A 13,856-nucleotide genomic window follows, 5' to 3' on the forward strand; every position below is an offset into this window, starting at 1 on the left:
CTGCTCTCAAAGTGGACACATCCCGAAGCACCGGCGTCCAAAACCTTCAGGACTTGACGAGAGGGAAAAAAAAAATTACCAAAAAAAAAAAATAGAAAGCCCCACTCGCGGCGGTAGAGGGGGAAAAAAACACTCCAAAACACTGCTCGCCAGTGGAAGGTGTTCCACGCTAGGCGCGAGATGTGCAAGTGGCGTCGCTGGTGGAGGAGACGAGGGGCCCCGTTGGCGTGACGGCGGCGGCGGCGGCGGCGGCGTGGCGCACGCTGGATGGGAACATGCAAAACTAAGCCCTCTTCCCCCGAGGACTGCACTCTTTCCCGGGAGCCAAAACTCTAAACCCACGGGAGAGGAGCCGTCACGGGATGACGCGCTGAATGGGCGGGGCTATGACCATATACGGAGGCGTGACGCTTCCTGTTTCCAAAGAGCGAATCGGAGAGAGATTTTTTTTTCTTTTTTTTTTTTTTTTTTTGCCTCGTTCACTTTTTCACCACCTCTTCCATTGTAGGCCCCTTCCAATGTGGTGAGTTTTATTTTGCGTGTGTGTTTTTTTTTTTAATTTTAATCGGCATCGCATGCAAGCAGGAGGGGGGAGGATAAAAAATACCGCGAATTTAAGTTGCGGTTTTGTGTAAAGGACCATCATCGGTTTTTTTTCTGACAAAAGGACACTTCCCTATCATAATATGACGTCTTATTTTTTACTACGCAAGTGCCGAAAAATCCATAATCATCAGACACATCATCTTTTTTTTTTTTTTTCCTTGAAGAACTGTCTTGCATGCTCCTCGGTCCGAGCAGTTCGCTTCATTAGTGGTGAAAAGGAGGATGAGGAGGAGTAGAAGGAGGCGGAGGAGGAGGAGGAGGAGGGCCGACTGCTCCATCCTGAGCAATCTATCTAGCCGGTGCTGAGGGTTAATAGCTGCTGCCAAAGATAAGTGAATTATAAGCTGTTGCTTTCACCTCCGCGCAAATCTATTGCCAAATTGAGCTTTGCACACACTTTGCGCGCGCTAAAAATCGTCAAAGACCGCATGCAAAAAAAAAAAAAATGCGCGCTATTCGCTTATGAAGAAGTTAACCTTCCCTTTTATGTCGGAGTTTTTTTTTCTTTCTTTCTCTTTAAAAGGCAAATCCTCTTTAGAGATCAGATACTGTTGACTGGAGAGGAGCCGCCACACACGCGCACGCACGCGCGCGCGCACACACACTCGCCCGCACACAATGTGTCGGAATAACGACGGCGTCTTTTTAAAGCGTATTTGACAACAAATGCAGCTGGCCCCGCTCGTTGTGGACATATTAGCGGTGGAAATGAATGCAAATCTGTGTGCTGCAGCCATCTGGACGTGCAGAGACGGAAAAAGAGGGGCGTCAGCTGAGCCCCCTTGACTGTTGTGGTCTTCGGACAACAAAAATCCAAAATGTAAATATTATATATTTTTTTGGGGGGTGGGGGGGTGGAAAGATGCGCAAAAAAAATAGCACGTCACGCTTACTAGTGTCTCCCACCCACCCTTCTATTGACCTCCACTGATATCCAATCAAACTCCCCAATGAGGGCTTCCGGTGTGTGTGGCGCGCGCATGCACCCCTCTGTCTTTGTGTGTGCGTGTGTGTGTTGAATTTACGGGGCGAGGCCCTTCATGATCTCGCCCCAAATTTGCATGTAAATGGCCGACATCAGCCTCCACGCGTGCCAGGGGCCAGCGGGCCTCCCAGATGTCACGGCAAAGTCAATCAGCCGGCCGCTGCCCAGCTGTCCAGCCCACTTCCACATCCACGCGCGCCCATGCAACACCGTATGATTATTATTATTTATTCGCATTTATTTAAAAAGGAGCTTTTTTTTGCTGTAGGGAGCTCACCTGCGTTTTGCGTGGTTGTTTTTATTTTAATTTTTATTTTTTCTGGTATAAGCAGCCCATGCAGGCTTTGTGAAAGGGATCTTTTGTCGATTAATTATTAATTACATGCACGCCCACAGTGCCTCGCAAATTCTTAATGATTAGAGAAGCAGCCCACGCAGCAAGCGTACGTGGTTTTTTTTTCTTCTTTCCCCTTTGCACTGGAAACTATATTTTTGTTATTGATTTTGGGGATGGGTGGCGCATGGAGTTGAAAGTATTTTCCGATTGATTTCTTTTAAATGATTGTTTCTTTCATTCAAAGCCATTCTAATATTGTCATGCATCGATTCCGATTATTTCGCCATTTTTGAAAGCTTGTTTTTTTTGTAAGCATTCATTTTGAATGGTTTCCCCTTGTTTCTTTCACATATTTGATCGCCCCCCACCTCCCCAAAAAAAACACATTCTAAATTATTCTCTCGCGTTCCTTAATTAGAACACATTTTAACTGATTTGTTATGGTTGACACATTTGAATTTAGTCCGTGCATGCATTCGTAATTTGTCACCCCGAAATATTTGTATTGCATTTGCGTTGATTTCTGATGATTATCCCCCCCACCCCTCCCATGTTTCTTTCATGGAAATGAACACTTTCACATTTTTATTGAGTTAAAATTCATTTTTCGCTCCTAACATATTTCACTCCCATCTTTTCATCGATTCATCACATTGCTCCCCCCCGTAAAATACGTCTTTATATTTTAACGTGCATTTTAATAATTACCTCCCCGCGTTTGTTTCACCACCAACACATTTTTATCACCAATAGTCATTTTATTTTATTTTTTGGGGTGGGGCGTGATTGCAAAACACTTTTTGTGCGTGTGTTCATTAAAATAAATGCATTCACATTTCGCTCACAATTAAAAGGAAAGCATCCCCACTCCACACGCACCAAAAAAAAACATTAGAAGGAGACATAAAAAGGACAAATTATGGATTATTTTTGTCTTTAAGGGGGGGCGGCGAGGAGGGTGGGAGGGGTAAAAATGTATTCTAGGCAAGAGGAGCGATGGGATCGATTTTTGTCGAGCTGATAGACGGACAGCGCCCCTCTTTGGCAACACTCTTTTTTTTTTCTCCCCCCACTTGCACAAGGCGCCCAAATCTCGACGTGGATTTTTTTTTTTTTTTTTTAGTGAAGGAAAAAAAAAGCAGAAGCTAATTCTGCTTATTTTCGTTGTTTTAATCATCATCGTTATTATTGGTAGTAGTGTTCAGATTCCACGCCGAGCATTTCATAAATCGATACGAGTGCAATTAATGGAAAAGCCGAATTTTGTTTCGTAAGGCCAGCACGACATACGCGCGGGCCATACTACTAATTATTATTATCCTCTTGTTAATATAGTAATAATAATATTAAATGTGGTGTTCCGTCTTGACGTCACATTGGGTGACCAACTTAATTGTGTGCACTGGTGAGTTGTGTCAAGGGCATCAATATGCCTGCGTCCCATTTGCATTTCCATTCTACTGTGGAAATGAAGAGAGACTTTTTTTTTTTTTTTAACCCGCGCCTGCTTTCGAGCCTCGCGGCGCAGTCTGTGGGCGAATTACATTTTAAAAGAAGGCGAGAGAAATTAAATAAGAAACCACGACCACTTCAGGGCTATTAACATCTAAAATATCCCCTGGAAATTTCCACCGAAATGCACATGACCAAAAAAAAAAAAAAATACCCAGGGTGCCATCACTCTCATGCAGACCCCTCCCTCCTTACGACCCCCCTCTTCCCCTGCACTCCTTACCCCTTCCACACCCCACCCCTCCAATCCAATCGCGGAGGTGTCCATCACCGCTTTGTGGAGCTATCCGGGACTGATTTAAATAAAAGTTGAGTTGGTGATTCTTGAGCGGTGTCAAAAAGAGGAGAAAGGCAATCAAATGTGATTATTTCAGCCATAAGTGGAAACATATTCAACTTGAAGGCCAAATGAAGACTTTCAAAAGGTCAAATTTTAAAATCACATCAGCTGGTGGGCAGGGCTGTGCTCACGTGTCTGTTGAATGTCATCGCAAACCGTATGGCAAACGTCATAAGTGATCGTAAAACATATAGCATGAGCCAATTTACAAGTTTAAAAAAAACGGCCTCATTTATGAAGTTTAGAATATGAGGTGGATCAGAAAGGTCTCAGGACTGGTGTCAAAAGACAGTTGTTTCATTCAATGCGCGAGAAAAGGTGACTTGCTTGGAACCTTTTAGTCACCTGACCTGAGATTATCCCAGCCACCCCCGCTTCTTTTTACTATAGGCTCAAGGAGTCATCACGGGGAGCCTTTAAAAAAAAAAAATTCTTATAAAGACGCTGACATGTCAAGATGGAGAATCATTTCAGGGATGCATGAATGTGGAACAAATAAAGCTTGGAAAGTGCCATAGCACTCCAAGGGGAAAGGTTGGAACTTTGCTGACCCGCCCTCGTATATCGTGAGACTCAGCGAAGTGTCAAAAGGGTTTACTACAGTACACTTTTGCATCCCTTTTATTCATGTATTTATTTATTTTTAATGATGCCTCCCCAAAAATGTTTTCTAGTTGATCAAAACAGGAAGCGTGACAGAAACAGCGAATCAGAAATCGTTAGCCTAATAGCATCGTTGCCCAAGTCGTGTCCACAAACACAACAAATTTGTTAAAAGAAGAGTCCAGTTGCCTCAATTCAACCTTTTACGATTACGATGACCTGAATAACTCGACCCCTCCCCTCCAAAAAGACAATTTTTAGCAGTCGCCCTTTTATCAATTTATTGAAGACTTACGTAAAGGTGTTCAGTTTATGCTAACGCTACGTGATCATACAATGGCAGAAAGAGAAAGGAACAAAAACTGGTAACAATGTTAGCAAGCACAACAAAACAAGCGTGTTGTTTGCCCCCCCCCCCACCCAAAAAAAAATCTGAGTTGTTTACATTTAAATTTTGAAGGTATTGGGAGAAAGTACAAGAGACAGTTAGCTCTGTGAACAATGCAGGAAAGACACATTTTCTCAAAAGTAAAAATAGGTTGTTGAATTGCCCATTCTAAAATTGGGTTGAGGCTTGTTTTCTTGAAATGTTGAGCTCACTCAACTGTTTTTTTTTTAAACCGTGTAGGCTAGTTAAATGCTATGTGTGTAGGCTAGTTAAATGCTACGTTACAATACAGCTCAAGTGACAAATCCCATTGAAAATTGAGTGGAACGTTACTAGCCAAGTCCTCTGACTGAAGTCCTTATTACCAACTTCATTTTTTACACTTTGACCTGACTTTTTTTTATTTTATATACGGCCTTCGATCTCACCACTTGGGTTCTGATCTCCTCCGCCTCCTCCACCCGCGACAGTAAAAAAAAAAAAAATTCTTCTCTTCATGTGTAAGAATTCATGTCATCACAATACATAATTATCGGCAATGTGGTGCTAATGAACACGCCTCTTCTATTGTGTGTGTGTGTGTGTGTGTGTGTTTTTTTTTTTCCCCCCCAGCGATGCGGAGCGACTTCTTGCACTCCGCCGGCATCGGCGCCAAACGCCGAGGTGCATCGCTATTAACAGAAATGTTAATTGTGATGTCACGAGAGCGGGAGTCAAGGTGAAAAAGCTGCGCGGCGAAAACCAAGACCGAGTGTACGCTAAAATAATCCAGCAGCACACAATGAACATGCAGTTGTGTTAGTGGCAAGGGACCTTTTTTTTTTTTTCCTCCAAGAGGAGGTGGAAAAGAAGGAAGTCAATGAAACGGAAAGCTACATTTTTTTGTTGCTGTCTTTGTTTCAACTGGCCTTGTTTTCCCCTCCGCAAATTGTATAATGCTGCTCTTTGTTCTACACGCCACATGAATAGCTTGTCCTGAGCGAGCACACACCCAAAAACACACACACGGATGAAGTGATCATCTTTAAAAAAAAAAAAAGAAAAAAAACGCCCTGGCGCTCACTTGGCCTACTTTCCAGTGGGAAGGGGAGCGCCGTTCCGGGGAGGGGCGGCCGCAGGAGAGTGCGGAGGATGTTCACGCACTCTGGGAAAGCTAGCTAGAGCGATGCGAGTCAACATCGTCAACCTTTTTCCCCCGAGCACGTTTGGCCCCGTCTGCTTCTTCCTGTCTTCGTTTTACAACAGAGTTTCCCTTCCTACGACAGCAATGTAACCCAAATTGTGTCGTAGTCTGTATCTGACCTAACGCTAGTCGTAAAGTCAGAATATTCTTTGGCATTGACGCAAAACTAGTTGCTTTGCCTCTGTTATTTCCCGATTCTCTGCTTTCAACGACCACAGCCCTTGTCTAACATTAAAGCATCGCTTTGGCGCCACCCTGTGGCATATTGGTGCCGAATATATTTAGGTAGAAACAAGGAAAAGGGTGTCACTTAGTCAGGCCGTAGCCCTGTCTAATGTAAAAACACAGTGGAAGTGAGACCCACTGCGGGTTGCTGGCTTTTTTGCCACTAGATGGCGGCAGAGGCCGCAACGCATCGAAACAAAGGACCTGAAAAGATCTTAAATTGATTTAGAAGTCAAAATCTAGGTCCCGATGAAATTTAAAACTGAAACTACACGGACCTCCCAACTTCAAAACGTTCGCCCTGTCCAAAACCGCCGAAACCCCCCACCCCCCAAACCCCCCCCCCCCCCCCGTATTCTTGTTTGACTTTGCAATTGAGAATCCTACAGAAGCTTAACGCCCGAGCTAAAAAGTCGGCCAAACTCCGGCGGGGGATTTCACTTGTCAATTCCTGTTGGATTTGAGGAGCATTAGGAAGCGCGGTGCACGCCATCTGCTCTGCCTGTTGATCGATAGCACGTCAGGTCCGCGCCGCCGCTCGTTGAGGCCTTCAGGTGGCAGCTCGGGTTACACAACAACGGGCCGCGAAGGGGCGGGGCGGGACCGGGTGGGGGTGAATTGTGGGCTCTGGAGTTTGGCTCGACAGACTTTGGGTGAGGAGCGGCTTGATAATCTGGGGTTTGGTGTACAGCGCCTCACCAAATGTCGACATCTGCGAGGGTGCGCGCGAGGAAAAGCTCCTCGGAGGAAGAGGGGATCATCATCTTAGCTCCCCTCACCTTCAAGCACGCCCGTCGGGCTTTAAAAGGCAGATGAAGAAATCCTAACGTAAACATGCCGAGTCCGGTTTTCATCGCGCGTGCGACATGGAGGGAAAGGGGGCAACCTTGGCGCATCGTTAAGGGGCTTGACTTTTTCGTCGCCCTCGGATGTAAACATTGCGCTGTCCGCGTTACACCGACAACGCTCATCAGGGGTGTCCAAAGTTTTTCTTCCGAAAAGAGAGCATGACATTTTACACCTTTTGATTTATTTACAGTCACACACAAGAAGCCTGTCCATTAGAGTGGGTGCGATTACGCTCAGAAAAGCAATACAGCAGGGGGCCTTATTGCCCCATTGAAATGAATGGAAATGCCAATAAAGAGAAACATCACTCGATTAAAATTTCACTTAGAATGTCCAGAATGAAACAGTTTGGGCATCATGATTAAACCATTGTGACGCCTTGTGGTGTGCGCGACTTGGCTACCAGTGCAGGCACAAAAAAGAATTTCACAATGTTTGTAAGTGACTCAGTAAGATGCTATAATATTCGTCATTCTTCGCCTAGGATAAAGAATATATGCATGTGTTTCTTTGGTCTATTTCCGGTCTGAATGTGTTGCTGCTTTATTGCCCTTCAAATACAATCTACACTTTAAGTGTTAAAATGAGATTAAGCTAAAGATGGACTTTAACTTTCATATGAATATGTCTGTATGTATAAATGTGTGTGTGTGTGTCTGAGCGAGAGGACGCACAAATGTTTCACTTGGTCCTTTGTTCCACGGCGCCTGCGAAAGTGACTTTGACTCTCCTGAGGAAAAGTTTGAGCATCTGTTCCGCAGTGTCGTATTTGTCGAGAAATGAAATATTGAACCGATGGAGTGCGCCATGAATGTTTCACTCGCACGACGCCAATGCCGATTGTACGGGGAAGCGGCACTTTACACGCACGACCCGGCATGTTGTTGTTGCCGCCTTTAAGTGCGCCAGATTAGCGCGCCGCGAAGCGTTCCGTTTAGTTTAGCAGCGACATGCTCCTCGAACAACAACGGGGACAACACACGCGCGCGCAAACACAAAGATGATGGAAACGCGCGTTTGTTGGTCGTCTTCTGGTGTTGAAGAGCTAATTGCTAACATAAAAAAAAGAGACATTTGTACTGGAGGCTTTATGAGACTGGCTTGTGAAAAAGCAACAGGTCATTTGTTCAAAACATTTTTAAAAAACACTCATTTGAGGTTTGTTTTGACAATTTCCTACAAATATAATTAGCGAATTTATTAAAAATACAATAAATTCAATAAATAGGAAATACGTGCTAATTTGCTGGTCGATTTGTAAGTTAGCTTACAAAAACTAATTAGTAGAAGAGTGATTTTTGGGTGGTTACTTTCAAAAATATTTTCTTAGATACCTGACTAAATTCCGGGTCTCTAAAAAGTAATAAGTAGAACCATGACAAATTTTAGGTTAGCTTTTAGTCGTCTTAAAAGAGGTAGAAACTGACCAACTTGTGTGTTAGCATGATAGCTTACACAAAGTAATAGCGTAGTAAACTGACTCATTAATGTATTTGTTAAAAATTTGTCTATTTTCTACAACGTCCCACCTAATGACCCGCGTTCTGCTAAATGCAAAGCAATTTTTACCCACGAGTACCGCTTCAGGTTGCTCACATTTGCTCCCGATATCTCGATTGTTCAACGTTAGCATGTGGCTATCGTGGCAGGGATGATAAAATGGTGTCGTGAGTAGCCTTTTGTGTGCCACGCTAGGAGAGTTCCGTCGCTAAAAGGGAGGGACAAAAGCCAGAAGGCGCCACGGGTATAAGGTTCCGCCCGGTGACAATGGCCAAAGTTTCAACTTGCAGCGCAATGGGTGTAACTTTAACTGGAATCGTGTGGATCAAAGCCCGGCGAACAAAGTGGGTGGAAATGCCGCGGGAGAACGTCTGCGCTCCCGTGAAGGACAGCTTCAGACACCGGGCCGGCCGACGCGGGCTAATTAGCGACACTCTTATTTTGGTTAAAGGCCGGGCCCCGATCCAACATTAGAAACTGAAAAGCTCCACGTCTTAACGGGAAATCCAACAGAGGCTGATTAATTCGCCGCCGCCACGAACACGGTCAATTTTGTATCGCGTGTGAAACATTCATCGGGCCTCCGCTGTCTTTGGGAGCGGAATTATTCAGTGGCGCTGGTTCAAATGAGAAAGGCGGCCTTGGAAATGAGGCGAGGCTTACGGCGAGCCATCAGGTGAGCGCGCGTACAATGCCAACGTGTAACCTTTACACTGCGCTTGAACCCGCGCATACAAGTGTTATGAAAGGTCCCTGTGGCGCCGCGCTCTTCTCACATGGATTTGACGACTTGCCACTTTATTAGCTGCTAAGCCCCCCCCATTCCCCCCAATACGTGTTTTGTACAGTGTAGACGAGGGGGTGTGGGGGGCAGGCCTATGTTATGAGCCGGGATTCTTATTGTCTGCTGGCGTTATTAGAAGGAAGAGTGTGCAGCACTCACTTCCACACCCGGCACCCCGAGAGAATAGGCCGACTGTTGCAAGGCGAGCTACAAGTGCAATTTAACCCATCTTATTTACAATGTGATCGTTTTACAAAGACATGCTTTCTGCAAAGGATCAGCGTCTAATATTTCTCCTCAGTGTGATTCATTGATTTTTTTTTCTGCTTCTTCTTCATCCTCAGAATATATTTGATGTGATGTCCAAATAAACCCGTAGTCAAAAAAAGAAAAAAGAAAGAAAAGTCAACCCGAGTAGAAGCTTAATAGATTGCCGTGCAACAAAAACACAGTTAAATTAAATTAAATGTTGAATCGAGTGTAATCACAGATGTGCTGTGTGATACTTAAACGTCGTTGGTGGCCTTCGCCGTGTCATCGTCTTGCAAAAGGGGAAAATCACGGTTGAAAAATAATCAGTGCCACACTGCCATCTAGTGCTCAGATTACCGCACTGTATGCAAAAGATGCACATCACACAGTTGGTGGGCTGTGCATTTTGTACCGAGGTCTTTGGGGACACGACCCAATCCACCTTTTAAAAGCCTTACGTCAAATGTATTGTTCATCAAACAATATCAATGAAACGCGTCGATAAAATACGTCATTATTAAACATCTTAATGCATGCAGATCACTACAGATGTGATTTGCTAGTTGAACAGGTTTGCTCTGACCAAGGGACGTCATTGAGGGCTTCCCCCCTTAACAAAAAAAATCAAAACATAAATGACAACTAACAACATGTACACACAAGTGTAAAAATGTAAAATGTAAAACGTTCTATAAAAAACACACCAGCTTTTATAACAAGTGACAATCAGCTAGTCAGTCAACAGCTAGCGGCTAACATTAGCATTCGGTTAGTCTTCGAAATTGTCTTCTCCGCTTATTGGCTATTCGCTACTTGTGAATTTACTGTTCCGTTATTCGCTGACAAGCATTTGTGTGTGTGTGTGTGTGTCAAAGCCATGTCTAATGTCAAATTATTGTCTTGGTGCCACCTTGGGAAAATGTCGGAGGAGCTTTATTTGGACCAGCTAATTTCTTTATCTGATTTATTATTTGTATCATTCATGTTTATATAATTTATTAATTTGTGTAACTCTGCCTGATAGAAAAGTAGTGATTTGTCGCCGCCTTCTTCATCAATCCGTTGGTGTTACATGGAAAGGTGCGGTTCTGCTGTCAAAAACAAAAAGGGAAAAAAAACACACCTGGTTTCATCCTTGTTTGCGGTTGAACACCAGAGTGAGGAGAAAAAGCATGACAAAAAGGAAAAAAAGCTCACATGAAGGGTGGAATCAGTGGCGCGTCCTCCACGTATGACCTCCGGTGGTGTGCGCATGCAAATGATATCAAGGACCTCAAGCTCGCTCATCTGCCAGGCCCTCCTGGCTTCCAGCTCGCCAAGGCGGACGGATGCTATAGAGACAACATAGCCAAAATGATCTGGGGGAAAAAAGAAAAACAAGAGCGTTGAATAATTAATTGTGTTTGTCTTTTGCTGCTTCGTACGTGTGTTTGTGTGCCTGGACACAGCTTCATGCCCCTGAGCACAGCAATGGTTAGTTTTAAAAACTGTCTGATGGACCAAACATGGAGGAGGGGTCTCTCTGCGTGTGTGTGTGTGTGTGTGTGCGTGTTTGCAAGGTGCTCTGTGAGGTTATAAGGCATAAGGTGTTATATAGTTGTTTTTTGTTCATTTTTTGTGGGTTCCCAAATTATGACTAAATGTGAGAACTCCACTAACTGCAATTAACTAGCAACATGTTGGATTACTTACTATGATTTTTATTTTACTTTTCAAAAGAGTAATAAATAGAAATCAAACTGATTTAGGAAGTCATATTTTTGCCGGTAGAAAACTGCCATTGAATGGGCTTCTTCCCTAGCAAATTTGGGGGTTACCTAGAGGAAGTACGGTAAGTGAAGTCGTACCTTTAAGATATGTGTGGCCTGACTTACAAGCTTTTCAAAATATTACCTGTCAGTCGGATGTACTGTATATATATTTTTTGCTTTGACTTAAGAGCAAAAATTTGAGATGCAAGCAAACAACAGTTTGATAGCTAGCCCACCCGCCCCAAAAAATGATTTCAGGGTGTTTATTACCACTCCCAGGTGAATTTAACTGTCAAGCTAAAACTAATACAAAAACAATTAGATGTTTTTTTTAAATTTATTCGAAACGACACAGTGTTGCCTTACAATCCGTTTAGCATAATGCTAACAAACCATGCAAAATGCTATGGACTGGCAAACAATTAGCATCAGTGTTGTAGGGTTTTAACCCTTCAATCAATTAATATTTATACACAGCGTGCGCTCCGCAATACACAGTAGAGAGATTAGAAGGCAATAGTTGCAAGCATATATCCTTCATCCTCCATGAAGAACAACTAATATCACACACACACAAATCCTTTTTGGATTTAGGTTATTCTGACAATTCAGTTGCACATGATTAAAATGTGCTGAACTCAAACATTTTAATATTTTTCAAGAAAATACTGGAAAAAAACGTCAGTTTAGCACTTTTTAAACATGAGCGACCAACACTGACATACTTTTTTAAAGTGTTCTGCCCCATGCTTTTTTTTAATTGAAAAACATTTACAGTATATAGTTTTTTTTTGGGTGGGGCCAACCCCTGTTTTTTGTGGAAAAATGCTTATTGGCAGTTTTTGCCCCTTTCAAGAATTTTGCTGGTAATTTTTTTTTATCCATTGAACTAATCCCAAAACTGCTTTGTTTTTTACATTCTGTACAATATTCTGCAGCGCTGTGAATTTTTGAGGAAGTGGGAACAAATTAATGGCATTTCCATTCTGCTCAAGGGGGAACAATGATTTGAGATGTGCATGCTGTGTGTTACGCGCACGGTGACGGGACAAATTCAACTTGTATCTCAAGGGGCCACTGTTGTAGAAACACGAACCATTTGTGGTCAGTACTATTTAAAAAGGCAAATAGTCGACACTGATCCTTTTGTGCGTTTCCAGTAGTCCGCTCTTTCATTTTGAAGACTAAATACACAATATAATACATGATGAGATGTGTGAAAGTTTTTTTGGTTGTTTTTTTGAGCTAGCACAAACAAACAATAGGTGTGTTGTGTGTAAGAGATGCTTTCAAAAAGACGGGTGGGGGGAGGGGGGGAGAAAAGTCAATACACCTTCATTTTGCCAGCGCTGGTAATGAGCCATATTTTCCTCGGAAAATGGCGTCTTCTCCGGAGGCGGCGTGTCTGCTGAATGTGGCCCTGATCCTGGATGAAACAGAAGGCTCACCAATCAATCTCTCCAGGTTGCCCACAGCCAGAGAAAGCAGCTGCACCACGTTTGCCCGGCGCCACAGCGACACGTTAACATACGGCCGAGCGCGGGAAGCGTCCGCAAGCAGCCTCTAGCTGTCTTATAATGAATTCCCGGCGGGATAGGGAACTATCAGAGTCAGTGGTGTTACTGGAGGCTCGGAATAAAGTCAACACCTCTCCTTATACCTGATCAAGCTGCAGCGCCGCAGCCAGTGAGCAAGCCCGGGCGCACTCACAATGTGCACTGAACTTTGGAGGAAAGTGAGGAGGACAAAAATCCAATCGACGCGGCAACAAGGATGGAGCGCTCATTAAAGCGCAGCGTTTCCGAAAATTGTGCGTTCAAGGTTGGCGAGTCTTCTGTTGTGGAGAAAGACATTCAAAACAACCACTCGTTGTTTTGTATGTGGTTAAATCGCAAGTTTGGAAATGGATTATGGACTTTTTGAACATCGCGTCTCGCAAGTCAAGTCTCATTGTGATGTTGACAATTTGTTTTGTTTTTTGTGAGCCATGTCAAAATGTTGCCCAAAATGAATGTACAGTACCCCTCCCAGGAGGGGTGGCAGCCATTGATCACGTGCTAGTACTGGACCTCAGATTCATTCATTCATTCATTCATTCATCTTCCATACCGCTTGATCCTCACTAGGGTCGCGGGGGGTGCTGGAGCCCATCCCAGCCATCTCCGGGCAGTAGGCGGGGGACACCCTGAATCGGTTGCCAGCCAATCGCAGGGCACACATAGACGAACAACCATCCACGCTCACACTCACACCTAGGGACAAGTTAGGGTGTTCAATCAGCCTGCCATGCATATTTTTGGAATGTGGGAGGAAACCGGAGCACCCGGAGAAAACCCACGCAGGCCCGGGGAGAACATGCAAACTCCACACAGGGAGGCCGGAGCTGGAATCGAACCCGGTACCTCTGCACTGTGAAGCCCACGTGCTAACCACTGGGCTACCGGGCCGCCCTGGACCTCAGATCTTCCGCTTAATTCAAAAGATTGTAATTGTTTCTCCAAATACAATGAAAATGGCAGGAGCCCCAAAATTGAACCCTGC

General features: G+C 44.1%; 1 long non-coding RNA gene across 1 annotated transcript; it reads left to right on the forward strand.

The window, feature by feature from the left end:
- The first annotated feature begins 395 nt into the window (after window positions 1–395).
- On the forward strand, window positions 396–9,959 carry LOC127610600 (uncharacterized). Its single transcript, XR_007964966.1, has 2 exons — window positions 396–3,991; window positions 4,034–9,959. It is a non-coding gene; the product is annotated as an uncharacterized LOC127610600 (long non-coding RNA).
- The last annotated feature ends 3,897 nt before the right edge of the window (window positions 9,960–13,856 follow it).

The sequence above is a fragment of the Hippocampus zosterae genome, chromosome 11 (genome assembly GCF_025434085.1).
Source record: "Hippocampus zosterae strain Florida chromosome 11, ASM2543408v3, whole genome shotgun sequence".
In the NCBI taxonomy this organism is placed as follows: Eukaryota; Metazoa; Chordata; class Actinopteri; order Syngnathiformes; family Syngnathidae; genus Hippocampus; species Hippocampus zosterae.